The sequence below is a fragment of the Dermacentor silvarum genome, chromosome 8, assembly GCF_013339745.2.
Source record: "Dermacentor silvarum isolate Dsil-2018 chromosome 8, BIME_Dsil_1.4, whole genome shotgun sequence".
Taxonomy (NCBI): Eukaryota; Metazoa; Arthropoda; class Arachnida; order Ixodida; family Ixodidae; genus Dermacentor; species Dermacentor silvarum.
This window is the reverse complement of record NC_051161.1, coordinates 117,774,842-117,789,255: the sequence shown is the minus strand read 5'-3', so window position 1 is coordinate 117,789,255 and position 14,414 is coordinate 117,774,842. Positions and strand designations below refer to the sequence as shown.

Here is a 14,414-nt window from a genome sequence, read left to right as displayed (position 1 = left end):
TAAGTTTCGTCTAAAGCGGTTTTTGACTTATATAAATAAGCCTAAAATGATCCATTCGCATATCTCTTTCTTTAGAGGAGCACCGTGTGCACTGAGCTCCTCAGAACGGAAACACTATGCGCTCCATAACTGTGTTAGTGCTAGCTGTGGCTACAATACCGACAGTATGCTTCGGCATGAGGCGAAGCAGCAGCGATCTTGTGGACGCCATGCGCGTAAGAAGGGTTACTTCTATATACCTCCTGCAACATTGTTTAAGATTGGTGCAGTTTGCAAGTGCTAGCATCACCTTGACTTTGTCACGATCGTTTGTCTCAGCTCCAGTTTTCCAGCTTGATGACGGCATCAAAACGTTACAGGCTGCATTGCGTATGTGCCACGGAGTTACGCGAAAAAATGAGCTGGCAGTTTTTTTTTTCGGTGCAATAATTAGAATCTGGGCCGTGTAAATATAAAAGTGTGGGGCCGAGGATGATTTTATAGCCGCCAACAGCAGCAGAGACTGCTTGCACGGTTAGTCTACTGCTTTGTGTTAAACACAGCCACTTGTTGAAGCTTATAAGGTTTAAATAGAAGCTTTTTTTGCGAACCCTTCCGTAATTTCCTAAACGTGGCAGCTTGTTGCTGCTGCAGCCCTGCCGAATGGCTGATACTTAAAAAAATAAATTACGTTCCCGATAGTGCGATCGAAACTCGGTCTTCCAGCACACAAGCCGGATCCTAACCACAATTCCAGACATGCGCCTGTTCTTCTCTCGCGCCAAGGTCAACTAACTCTTTGAGATGATGGCCGTGTGTGTACGATTTCGTAGAACGGGACAGCCAAGACACGACAAGGAGCTGCGTTTGGACAGTTTATAACGTGGATGATGTCGTTTCGGCGAGGGCCGTAGGTATGACCTTGTTCTCACATTGTAATAACACAGAAATCAAGACAGCTTTCAGCGCTCTTTACGCATTTCAACAAAGCTTCGGTGCATGCAGACGCTAACAAGTTTTTTTGATAAGTCACAGTTTTTCAATCCATACAATGAACTGCGTTGTCGTGTCTGTAGTAAAGTGTGGAAGAAAATATCACATGACTTCTGTTTTTGTTTCTTTGCATGTATATGGAATCGTTGTTAATTTGTGTACTTAAAGGCTAATTTGTTTATCTTAAAGAAGGTAAGTTTTATTTATGAAATCAATAATTTGTACGCTGTCGAACATACAAAATCCAGCGCCAATTTAACATAACACCGTGGGGTTAGACATTACATAAATATTGACTTTTCGCAAGAGTTCAACAGTATAACTGAAAGTGATCATTCATGTTTTCTTTTAATTGCAGACTATTGTGTGGGACTGGTATAATCTTAAGCATAGGCGTCAATAATCGTTTAATGTGTAGAGTGTGGCTACGCTATCCGGCACGAAGCCTTAAAAAAGGACTAAATAAGAATAAGACAAAATGTAGTTCATTTGTAGTTTTCTTGAGGTCACTAGTAAATTTTGTATTTTTTGTCTTCCAATAAATTATTTAGAAGTCATATATTCATTTTTCATTCTGGTCCTAGTTATCAAAGTGATAATGAGGCAGTTGTAGAGATTCCGCAGGAGTCTATGTGAGATGATTGAAGAGGCTGTACATCACATAGAGCACCATCTCTTAGCCAGCTAATATAATAATAATAATTTCCCGCAAGAGGCCTTCGACAAAGGTACAAGGTTTATTTCATTTAATTTTATTTGGACCCATATAGAAGCAAATAGAGGCGGCCAAGCTAAAAGCTGGTTGCTTGGGAGCTTTTAGGTTACACCGTTAAAGGGAGTAATTACACTTGGCTTCACTCTACCACGGTGATTTAAATGATAGCTTTAGCAAGACAAATGAGCTCCTGTAGTGTCAAGGTATGGATAACAATGTGGGATTTTAGCTAAGAATTCAGTAGCCCTGGCAAGGCGTTCACGATCATTTCTTCTCAAAACCGGGATGAACCATTTTTCATGGCAACGTGTGTTATATGTGTGTATTCTCTCTTAAGCTTGATATATTTTTTATTAAGTTGCTTGAATGTTTTAGATTGCAGTAGTAGGTGCATAAGAGAGTTCGTTTATAGAGATGATGACTTCACGAACTACGCTTCCGTTTAACTGCCGCGCAAAAAGGTTTGTCATGCGCAAATAAATACATGCTCACCGGCAGGTGCGAGTGGTGAGTGCCTGAGTGATCGGCGGGCAGCCATCGTCTGTATTTCCTTCTGTAGCTATCAAGAAAAATTTTCAGTTTTGTTCGGCATAATAATGTATTTTTTTTTCGCGTACACATCACTTTGACATGGTGACTTCTTGCGGTTTTGTGAGGTCGCATGACAGACAGGCGAAGTGGGCGTAGCTAAAACAACATTGGACCAATAGCAGAGGGCTAATGGTGAAAAGGCGTCGAATCAGGAATGATTACTTTTATTTTGTGCAGTTTAATCATGCATAATTAGTGTGTACACGTTATATCAGATGGGGAGCTATCGTGGTTTTCGTGACTTCGCGTGAAAGACAGGCGAAGCTGGGAGTGGCCCGAAGATGTTTTGACCAATCGTGGAGGCTGATTGCATAAATTCGAATGAAAACAGTTTGGAATCATTTTACGTTATAGGGCCCCAGATGTGCGATTCAGAAACGCTTTTGTCCGTCATTGGGGTGCGACTTGGTCGGTTGCATTCACTAATGATGATGTCCAACATTGCTGTTGGCTGCATTATGCAGTTTTCGCGTAATAACTTTTTATGAATGCGGGCTCCGTATTTTACATCGTTTTGGATTGTCATGCTTATGCTGCCATCATTTAATTTGTTTCATTGTGTAGGCTGTCAAGAGCCTGCCGAACCTGGTGCTGGCTGTGGCAAGCGTAGACATACCGGCGTTCAGATGTCTAACTGCTGACCGTACATCCATTGACGAGGATTCCGGGAAAGTAACATACACCTGGCACGTGAAATCCCCGAACAGTTCAGAACGGTGCGTGTAAATTTATTTTGCAATCACTTTTGACTTGCGCGTGAACCTTTAAAAACATCTGTAAAGAGATAAAACAAAAATGAAAAAAAAACTTCTAATTGATCAGGTCGTGCGTCGAGATTATTGAGTGTTTGAGTAAAAGAGGAAGAAAAAATGGCATTCATATTTTGTAGTTGGTCTTTAGTCCCATATGTACCATCCAACTCGCACACAAAAGTACGTGAGCTACCATTGAAAATGCTTGCAATACCACCGACAAAAAAGTGGTACGACCAATCTTGTCGCTTTTTGTGAGCGTGGAAGTTGTGACAAACAATCTTTCTGTAATTTTCCTGCGAAAACTGCGGTTTTATATTCCTAGGGCTGGTAGAACTGTGTTTTTTGAGAGCGAGTTTGCAATGAACATGTCTGCGGCCTTGCGATTTGTATCAATATAATATGGAATTATCCGACTTAGTAATTTGTGATAATAGTTGTCTTGATTTGTAGGCAAATGTCATGCCAACCTGGTATTGTTCGGATGACAAAATTGAAAAAAATAATTTAATATTGGGGTTTTACGTGCCAAAACGACGATCTGATTATGAGGAACGCCGTAGGGGGGGGGGGGACTCCGGAAATTTGGACCACCTGGGGTTCTTTAACGTGCACCTAAATCGAAGTGCATGGGTGTTTTCGCATTTCGCCCCCAACAAAATGCGGCCGCCGGGGCCGGGATTCGATCCCGCGGCCTCGTGCGCCCAACACCATAGCTACTTAGCAACCACGTCGGGTCGGATGACGAAAGATGACGAAATTGTTTAGGCGTCTCTAATGGTGCATTAAACAATAAAACCACTTGTGTACAATTATATACATTTAGTAATACATTGAGCACAGGACAAGATTAACCTTGGGATTAAGGGGACTGCAGCATCAGGCGCCAGACTGCTAAGGGGGCTCCATAAAAAATGCTACCTTCATAGACCGTTCACAATATTAAATGGTAAAGCATCGAGCAGGGAGAGCTGTACCACATGAATTCTCATAATGGGTTTAGTAGTAGGCGAAATGGAAACAACGAACGTGCTTTGCAAAGAGGCGAACTGCCTTTCCTACACAGGCTCCCTTCCTTTACCAGTGCCTGCAATTGACCTTCCCGTTTTGCCTTCTCCTACGTACGTAAGAGACGAGGCTTTTCCTGGTATTCGCCTGTAAGCCTGCTGCTAGAAAAGAACGAGTTATGTCTTTAATTATAGATCGGCAAGCTTGAAATCGGCATTTTCCACCCTTTTCATCCTGTTGAAGGGAACGGCTGCCGAGGAAAGCGTAAGATACGGCTAGCGTATTTGGTCAACAATGGTCGTCGCTTGACCAGCAAAATACAATGGGATGATTAAGTGCCAGCGGTGGGCGCCCGTCGCGGTGTCGGCGCCGAGATTAGGCAGAGGCGCAGCTCATGACATGTCGATTATACCTGACACGCGGAGGGGCGCGTTGAGACGGCTGGCACTGAGCAAACGTACAGGGTGCGTGACGACGCCAGTGGCACCCAAGAGTACACAAAGCTGACCTAAAGAAGAGGGAATATCGGTGCTTCGTCACGTACATCCCGTGCAGTCGCCCTGACAGCAAAAGCTTAGATGTCCGTGACTGTGGCTGGCTCCTAATGTGCGCGTGCCGGGCGTGTAATCGGCACCGAAAGGGTGAACGCAGTACTCAGGCACCTTTCCCATTGTAACCGTTCTTGCATTGTGTTTCGGAGACCGTTGCCAATTGACCATCGTGAAAAGCTTCTCTGAGCAAGCCATAGAACCACGGAGATTTACAACAACGATCTACAAGAAAGAATTCAGGAGGGAAAATCTGTATGATAACTCAAAAGGCAGTACTTCGCTATTTGAGGCTGGAACTGGTTGCCTAAGAACAAAAACAACGCGCAGCAACTATGCGTCTGCATGAGGCTCCTCAATGATACTCGGCCGCCGTCCCTGACCGGTGGTGCCAAATCAGTAGCTTGATATACTAAATGCGCTTGGCAGTCTCCGGTGCAATCGGCAGGGCACACCTTGTGTGTTTTCATCACGCGGGGGTGGTTGTGGCCTATTATAACATTTTCGGTAAATGCTTGCCCGGCCACATTTCTAGACAATGGAAGAGTCACGAGAGAATTATTTGGTGTGTAAGCTAGCAAATATACACGATAGACTACATAGCTACCAGAGCAACTGACAAAAAAATTAGGCCAAATGAATTAGCCGGAATATGATGTAAGAATTGCAAAAATATGTGCGTGCCTCAAGGCATGTCGACAGTATAAAACACTTGCCGCAGAACAGAGCTGATTATATTTGAGAATTTGTAGAAATAAAGTGTGTATTTGAATTATGTGCTGGTAATCTCCCAAAACACTGAAGCCACTATCGGGATCCGCGTAAACTGACGAAGTGCAACTGACGAAGTGCCAAGGAATTTACGAAAATACTAGAATTGTTGGTCACAAAGAACGTCAAGACATTTCGAGATCAAACTTAGGACACCCGTAGATCAGAGCAGTACTCATTAAATCATTGAAGAGTGAATTTAAACGTTTATTTACGCTTGTAAAGGATATTTAAGAGCGTTTACTTCTATAGTGGTCTCTTTGAAGGTCAGCAGAGCTGGAGACATTTGTCGTGGATCTATCAATCACGTTACCGGTCCGTTTCGGTGGCGTTGAGGAAAAGACAACCAATTAGCAAAATACATTAGAGGACTGTTGATAGGTTTCCTGTATACCTGGAGATATATACAATCAAACCTCGTTATAGGAAACGGGATTTAACAAAGTAAATGAAATTCCGCTTGAAATCCTCATGATGATCCATGTATTTAAAACATCGTCTTAACGAAGTGAAATTTTCCTGCCAATGGATATAACGAACTAGATTGGTCGCTTTACTGGGAAATGCCCGACCGTGGCGCGCCGAGTACATCGCCTTCCGCAGGGTCCGGCGCTCATTCGCCGCGGCAGTTAAAAAATCCGTTGTCCACGCGTCGAATACGTTGTCGCGCAACGCCGGGCGTTTGTCAACGCAGCGCGTTGCTGCGCACATGCGCATAAGTAGTAGTAGTAGTAGTAGTAGTAGTAGTAGTAGTAGTAGTAGTAGTAGTAGTAGTAGTAGTAGTAGTAGTAGTAGTGATTTTATTAAAGAAGAAAGTGACGCTTACTTCTGCTGCCCAATAGGGAGCACGGCGCAGCGTCGAATGCGCATAAGCGGCAGATAGATATCGCAGTTGCGCACTGACCTTTCTCTCTCGCAAGTGCCAGGCTGCGCGAGCCGCGCCACGCGGCGCGGCGACGCGCGGTGCTGGAGAATATTCAGTGCATGCACTTCTGCGCGGCGCGTCGCGCGGCCAGTAACAGCTGGGCGTGGCCTCTAAGATCTCCCCGGCTGAACCTATGGGGCCACGAGCAAGCCTTCGCAAGTCAGTTCGGTGCGCCGCAATGGCAGCCGCAGCAGGTGCTCGCCTCAGGGACCTCTACGGCACAAAGTGGAGGGTCACGCCCAGGCCGTGCAATCACTTCTCCTTTTTCCTGCGGCGCGCAGTGCGAGGTATCAGCTGGGCGTAGCCTCCAAGATTGCAGTGGCATCGGTGCAATCTCGGGGGCTAGGAGCAGGCCGAGGAAAGCCGGCGCGGCGAAGTTCGCATGCCTCCTCGATGTGTTTTGTGCCTGGTGCTGCTCCAAAGTGACGAGCTAAGTGGAAAGTGGATATGAAATACCACCGCAATGGAACAGAAGGTGCTAAGTCGCGTGTTGCACACGCCGATGGATATATATTTTTCACATTTCATTACATGCGTGGCTGTGTAGCGGTTCCGCGGGAAACAAAGCCGTCTTCTTAATTCCATGTACACACTTGTGCACACCATTGGGCATATATGTATATTTCAGTAAATGGCAATAATGGATCTAACGAAGCAACGGACATAACGAAGTAATTTCGACTCTCCATTCAATTTGACTTGTTGACATATTCGAGTGTGCTCAAAACATAGTCTCAACCCCACCATGCGACGTGACGACAGACCCGCTGACTTATTTCCTTTTCACTGCACCTGTTTTCAAATGACCCTTCAGCCAGCGCCGTTGCAAGAATTTTTTTTTGCTTTGCAAAGTGCTCCTTTTGTAACCTACGTTCATGTGCCTCTGTGCCAATGCTCCAGCATAGCACGTGGTGTTTCGCAGAGGAATACCATGTGCGTTGCAGCAGCTGAGCGCGGCCGTGGCGTGGTTTACAACTAAGGCCAGTTCTGCAGTCCAGCCTGCGATTATTCTTCCGTGTCAGATAAGCCGTAAAACCAGTGAAACCGCGTGTAGTAGTCAAAGAAAGGTATCGTTTTAAAGGTTGTTAGAAGTGCGCACCTTTCTGTGGCTAGAGTGAACGTCGAGCGATGGCCGGGTGTCTTCCCGATAGCAAGGACAACCCGCGGACCGATGAGCTATCTAACCTCTTTAACATAGTTTCGGATAACGGACGTCGCTGAACGCCAACTTTCGAGAGGCACGAGCATTCGCGTGAAATCTTTCTTGGGTCTGAAGAGTCTGAAGGTTCAGCAGATACGATGGTCGGCAGTGGCGCTGTGTCACGCTTCTCCTCCGCCTGGGCTGAAGGTGGCGAAGCGTGTGCACCCCCAAGGCAGAAATTCGTGCGCTTCGTGTCGAGATATGCCGTTTCGTATTGGTTTCACTCCACATCTCTGTTTAGAGTGACCCCAACAGTGTGTCAAATATGTAAGATATTAGAGTCGTCGGAGGAGAATAAAGAAAGAGGGTGATTGCAGAGAGAAAGAAGCGCTATTTTCTGTAACCCTTTCGGGAGCACGTCTCGGGGCCTTGGGTGAAAGGACACAAAGAGGAAAAAAGAGAGAGCATTATGGTCGTCGCAGTCGCACCACACATAGCTGATAGTGGCTGGCAGCGGTACATTTACAGCTTAGACATCATCCCCGTGTCTTCCTGGAACATAAAAGCAGGTGCTTGAAGGCGAAGTTGCGGCACCGGCCATGGAACCGAAGTTGTGACGCCGAGACCACAGGAATAGTGGAAACAATGTGAACAGAGATTGATCTCATTGGATTAGGTGGGTCAGAATGCGGACCAGGTCTATGGTATAGGACGCGCTCAATCGTCTCTACCGTGCCGCACGCCATGCAGTTTGCAGATAAAACCAGACCCTCGCTATACTTCTGCGATGCCATCCATGATCAGCCAATCCGGAAACACTGTAAAAGAGACCGGTACTTCCTTGGGAGGTAGCGATCAGGAACGGGACGGAGGACAGGGGATTGTTCGACGGTGACGAGCTGGTCTGGATGGAGTGACGCAAAGTGCCACTGCAACATGTGCCATGTTTAATGAAGGGCTTTTATAGCAGTGCACGTGGGTGCATTGGAATTATGTGCTGCCTTCGACTTCGACGCGGTGTTGAAGGCCAGCCGTAACAACAAAATGGAGGGACATCTGCAACAAGTTGAGAAGGACTGATTCCTGCGGAAATCCGTAACAAACCATTCGATGGGAGTTCATAACCCTTCCACCGAACACGAAAGGCGCGCCCTTGAGGGCAGGACATGACGAAGTGTTGAACTGTCTTGACGATCCAAGGTCGTTGGCAGAGTGCTAAATGTCATCAAAGTCATCAAAGGCGCTCTCTACGCCAAGAAGCATTAGGAGTGCCACTTCTTCAGAGCCCCTGACGTCCTCCATCAAAGAGACGACGTTCGCGATAAAGTCCGCTGAGTACCGGTGATGGCAAAACCATATTCGATGTTCCGGAAAAAAGTCTAGAGCGCTTCATATCCACTGAAGGCGTGCCAAGGGACCATACAGTTTCCTTAGGTGAGATAGACGGGCCTGCAGGAGGCGTATGCCTTAACGGATTTTCCCGGTTTAGAACTGGCACGACGACAACCCCCAGCCATGCATACGGAAGGCAGCCAGACCACGAGATGTCGAGGAAATCGAGCAGCCTGCCCTTCTCGGGGTTAACCATGTTTCACATAATCTTGACAGTGATGATGTATGACCACGGGGAACTGCGTCGCTTCGCGTTCCCCAGAGCAGCAAGGAGCTCGTGGCAAGCGAAAGGCTTGTCGCATAGGGACGCTAGCCTTCCTGTTAGACACGGGGCTCGTCGGCACCTGGTGACACACCCCTGATCTCAACTCAAAGGAGGATCAGGCGGAACAATTGCCGCACATGTATACCAGGCTAACCCCGCCTGCTTCAGCTTCAACACTACCACCGCCACCACCTACCTACCCCGTCAAGCCGGCGGGATTGTCGTTCCGCTAGCAACAGGAGGCACGAGCACGAGGTCCATTAGGCATTCTGCCAGGTCCATCTCGTTGATCCCCAATGCGATCACGACGGCAAGGATAAGCTGTCGTCACGTGGGACCTTGCATGAGGAACCGCCGACGTTGCCACATCCTGGAACCGTGGCGAGCCTCATAGATGGCTGAGCTGACACTGCCAGCTTTACCCACGCCTCAAATTTGATGACGTCAACAGGCGCCGTCTATTCGCCACAAGGCAGTCGAGTGCTCCAGCTCTTTGACCCGCCCAACGTGGCGCTTCGCTTGGCGTCGCGTAGCCCATAGTTTATGCGGTCGCAGGTGCGGTAAGCGCTGATATAGCCGACATTACAATCTGCTGAACCACGCGTAGAAAGCCTCTGCAGGAATTGCTGCGGAGGTTCCGCCAGGAGTTATCCCTGTTCTTGAACTTGGACCCGAGTTGACAAGGACGCCAGATAATTGGAAAATGGTCGGACGCCCACTTGTCAGGGGTGGTAGCTCTGGTGTAAGCAAAGCTACCTGTTGGGATATTAAGGTCGATGGCTATGCTCACGCTTCAGAAATGACGAAATGACTGCGATTTTTAAAAACTACAGGACTGAGTGACCGTCTATGACCCGGACTGATTGATAATCAGTGATAGAACAGAGATCTGTTGCTATGTCGGCGATATCAACAGTGGACTTTCTATTCTTCTCTTCATCTCTCTCTCCCCTTTTTCCTTCCCCCAGTGTAGGGTAGCCAACCGGGCTCAGTCCTGGTTAACCTCCCTGCCTTTCATTAAATCATTTTCTCTCTCTCTCTCTCAGAAATGACAACGCACATAGGTGGCCTCACCAGTATTTAGGATGAGGAGGCCGACCACAAGGGTAGCAAGTACCAGAGCATTACCCTGAGACTTACAGCTGCGGCTATCCCAGGCTGTGGGATGCGCGTTCAAGTCACTGAAGAAGAAGCTGTCCTTTCGCAGACAACCAGGAACTGCCAACTGGCAGTGATGGTCCCAGCGCAGTTACGGGTGGAAGCTGTCACTAGCTGTGGGATGCGCGTTGAAGTCATCGCAGAAGATTATGTCCTGTCCCAGATGGCCAGGAGGCACGAACAGGCAGCGAGGGTCCAATGGGCATTAGCGGTGAACATAGGCTGAAGAAAACGAGTGACAGCGCCGAACAATGAGACGTGACTGAGACAGACAAAGCGCTAACATTCAACCAATATTTTATTGCGCGCACAGCAATATCTACAGCTGCTTGAATAAGCAGGAGGGAGAGGAGTACATATTATAGTAGGAATACATTGGCAAGAGGATAGCTACGATGGAGAATGTAAAAAAGTTGTCGCAGTTTCACCTGAAAGGCGAAGCATCAATTGCGATAGCAAATTTGTAGAGAGCTATACGGAGTAATGATAGTAGCTTTATCAGCTGTATAAACTTGGACATGCAGGAGCACCGGCAACACGCAGAACTGTTGTCGACGCCGTCGGCGTTTTGCCCGCGTTCGCTCAAAATGCGTGCAGCGTTGGTGACTGTTGCCGGAGCCTCTGATATAAATAGGCACTTGGTGCCGCAGCTAAACGTCGCCTCCCTTCCCTCCCCCTCCCCCACGGCCTTTCGCGCGTCGGAAGAAGGCGCGTTTGCTCTACATATATGGTGATTGTAAAGAAGGAAAGAGACGCCTACTTCTGCAGCCCTTAAGGAGCACGGCGTAGAACGCGCGTTTGTTCTCCGCCGTGCGTTCACTCCCCGTGAAAGCGCGCGTCCCTCGCGCCCTTTCACTCGCACAAACAGCGTTCGGCACGCGGCGACGATTTCATCTCCATTGATGTCATACGGAACCTCACGGCGACGGCGACGCCGACGGCAGAAATCTGCTTTTGAGTGTCCATATAATTGCTATCGCAATAAAAGAGCACAGCTAAACTGTCGCCATCATCCACGTGCAAGATACGCGAGTTCCCTCGTGAGGAACGATAGAGAAGGAACGCTGACGCACATATCGCCTTGCTTGTTGATGCAAAAAGCCTGAAATATCTAATGAGCACGCTAGTCACCATAGCGCCTGAGTATTTTGCATTTGTCCAACAATGCACGACAACCACAACGGGCACACACCCCTTCAATAAATTTCAGTGTGATCTGAGGTGGTCAATAATACAGTGACCCGTTTGGCCGATGTAGCATCGACCGCACGAGAGGGGGATTTCGCACACTACGTTGTCGCAGCAATCAACTGGCTTTTTAGTGTGTTTCTTATGATAGGTGCGGGACCCCGTGTCCTTCCGATTCAGTTTCTGGCACATACTAGAGAACTTGTTTTTTGCCGCAAAAACAACTCTAATGCCGGCCTTATGTGCTACCTTTTGTATACCATCAGACATTCGGTGCAAATAGGGAATGACCGCCGTTCTCAAATGCGAACTTTTCTTTTTTTTTCTCTTTTAGATTGTCACGTTTGCCAGGTTTTGGCTGTTTTAAGTCTGCTAAATGGCATTCGGCAATGGTGGATAGTAAATTTTGCGGGTAGCCTGCCATTCGCAGTCTGAACACCTGGGAATCAAAACTACTACGCATTGTGTGAAGGTACGACAGCGACAAAGCAGCCCCTAAACAAGATTCGGCAATCACACGCTTCGCAATTTTCGAACGCGCCGAGCTGTAAGTGCCTTCAGAAAATGCGCAGCAGTTTTGATTACCTGGTGCTCAGACGGTGGCCATGCTAATTTTTGCCGCCTCGTGAAGCACCGTTACAGACGTCAGTGGTATAATTCGCAAGTATTATTGAAGTGACTATTTGATTTCTGCAGCCCGCATAAGGAGCTATTCGCTTGGCAGTCATCTTCGATAGCTCCTGGGCAGTCATTTCATGCGCGGTCAGTGGAGTCTTAGCGATCTCACTCTCAAGTATATATAGTGCTTCCTGCATTTGCCAAGGTGGCGCAGCAGCACCGACAATGGCGCTACTGTTGCGCACAAGGAGATCCGGTCCGTGCTTATGACCGCAAAGGTTCGTTTTGTTAAGAAAAGTAATATATAAAGCCTTACCAAATGACGGTCATTGAGATTTCAAGGTCACATGAGTGTGGAGAATGTTGCGTCGTTAGTATTCACAACATAGCTTTCTGCTGATATCTTTCTGCCTCTAAACATGTAACGGCGTATATAAACCTTGTGCCTAATATATTTCGGCTAATTTATCCAAATAGTTTTGATTATGGAGCATATGTGCACATTAAGCACAGGGAAATGATATCATGTGCACCGATGATGCGTTGTATTGAGCGCAGCTACAGATTCGTCAACTATAGGGCAACAGATGTTTCAATATGCATTTCGCTATTTCTTTTCTAGAACGGACGTCCCGGTCAACTATGTTCTTATTGGAGATCGGCCCGACACGTGTGTTGCATACATAAATAATGGTAAGTAAAAATTATTCCGTATCTTACATGTGTAAAAACAGACAATCTTTAGAGCCTTCACTGCCCAAGTCCACGTGAATCTTGCAGAGGCAGCAAAAGTATTTTCCATCGAAGCATAAAGGCAGAGACGTAAAGTTGCTGCTATCGGTAATTGCAAGTAATAATTAATTTAGTAATTAGATTAGACAAGTAATTTAGATTGATGATTAGCTGAAGTTATAAAGTAACAGTGATTTCCACTTACGAGCTTGTCTCACAAATTTAGAATTAGCTGTTATCTTTTATAACTTTCAATGAATGTCTCTTTCTCTTTCTTTATATGAAAAACACTGGTGGTGCTTTTGATACATATACGCTCATTGTCGAAACAAAATTTGCATAGCATTTCTTTTTCGAAAAACGTGAAGAAGTTCCGACAAATCGAAACACCAGAATATATTTATTGCATCACGCGATTTCATTGATATTATAAGCTTAGATAAGTCGAATTACTGCACAGGATCTGACTATTATTTTTCCTGCCGTACCACTTGGTGCCGTAAAGTTTTCCAACTGTAGCCGCGCTTTGAAATGCGGTACCCGAGGAAGCACTCATAGCCGCTTAATGAACTTCAATTATTTGTTTATATTGCGCGCATTCCTCCTATTTAAATGATAAGCATGAACGCTGTTTAGAAAACAGTGTTTTTGAAAAGCGGCTTCTTATGCGAATCCGCTGAGTATGAAATGTGAACTTTTTCTTTTTTCAGACACCACACACTCGTATGCTACCCAAGTTTTGTACAGCGATTATAAAAACTGCATTGTTGACAAAATTGTCATGGAAGAAAAGGACGGTAAGATATTGGCAAAAGGAAATTCTGCACAGTAAAAGAAAAAAAAAACATCTGTGGTGATTCAGCGGTAAATACGAGAGAAATGTGATAGCATGACGTCACACCTCATTAAGATGCCGGATCCACGATTCATACCGCGTTACAAAGTGATGTTGAGCAGCTCCATCTAAACACATCCTGCCCCTTCAAGAAGTGAAGGGCAACTCACGGTGGTCCGGAGCAGATCACTGTCATACGCACTATATACGCGTATATATATCCTCTACACTATACCACATGACCGGTTCCCCCGCCTTACATACGGTACTTTCCACTTTGAAACTCCTAAGGTTAGCGCATTAAAAAAGTAGCAGTTTCGCTCGATAGGCGACACGTTCATTGCGAGAGCCACTTAGTAGAGAGCTATACAAATTGACATTCGCTCACTAACTAAATTAACAAGCATGGTGTCACGGGCGCACAAGCAAACCTGGACACATCTCCCTCGATGACCGCGCACACTCCCTGTCAAAACGCTGGAGTGAGGAAGAACGGCTGCAGCACCGAGCCATTTAGGCCTTCGGGCTGCCTCTCGTTTCAGCGCGAAGTAAGCGGTGAGGACACAGTGTACGCAAAGGTATCAGCACTCGGCGTACTCTGGCCGCATGGTAGATCGCGTTCACGATAGGGCAGAGCGCTTTGAAAACGCAGCGGTCACTGGAGTAGAATGCCCCCCTCACCCCCCCCCCCCCCACCGGGGGGGGGGAGCTTTACGCGCTATGCAAGACGGCGCGCTACCTCCCCGCTTTCATCCCTTGCGCGCGGGAGTTTGAGCCACCATCGAATGCTAACCCTCGTACGC

The 14,414-nt window shown here is 46.9% G+C and overlaps 1 long non-coding RNA gene across 1 annotated transcript; it reads left to right on the top strand.

The window, feature by feature from the left end:
- Window positions 1-2,847: 2,847 nt before the first annotated feature.
- Window positions 2,848-13,571, top strand: LOC119462809 (uncharacterized). Its single transcript, XR_005194218.2, has 3 exons — window positions 2,848-2,994; window positions 12,667-12,737; window positions 13,487-13,571. It is a non-coding gene; the product is annotated as an uncharacterized LOC119462809 (long non-coding RNA).
- The last annotated feature ends 843 nt before the right edge of the window (window positions 13,572-14,414 follow it).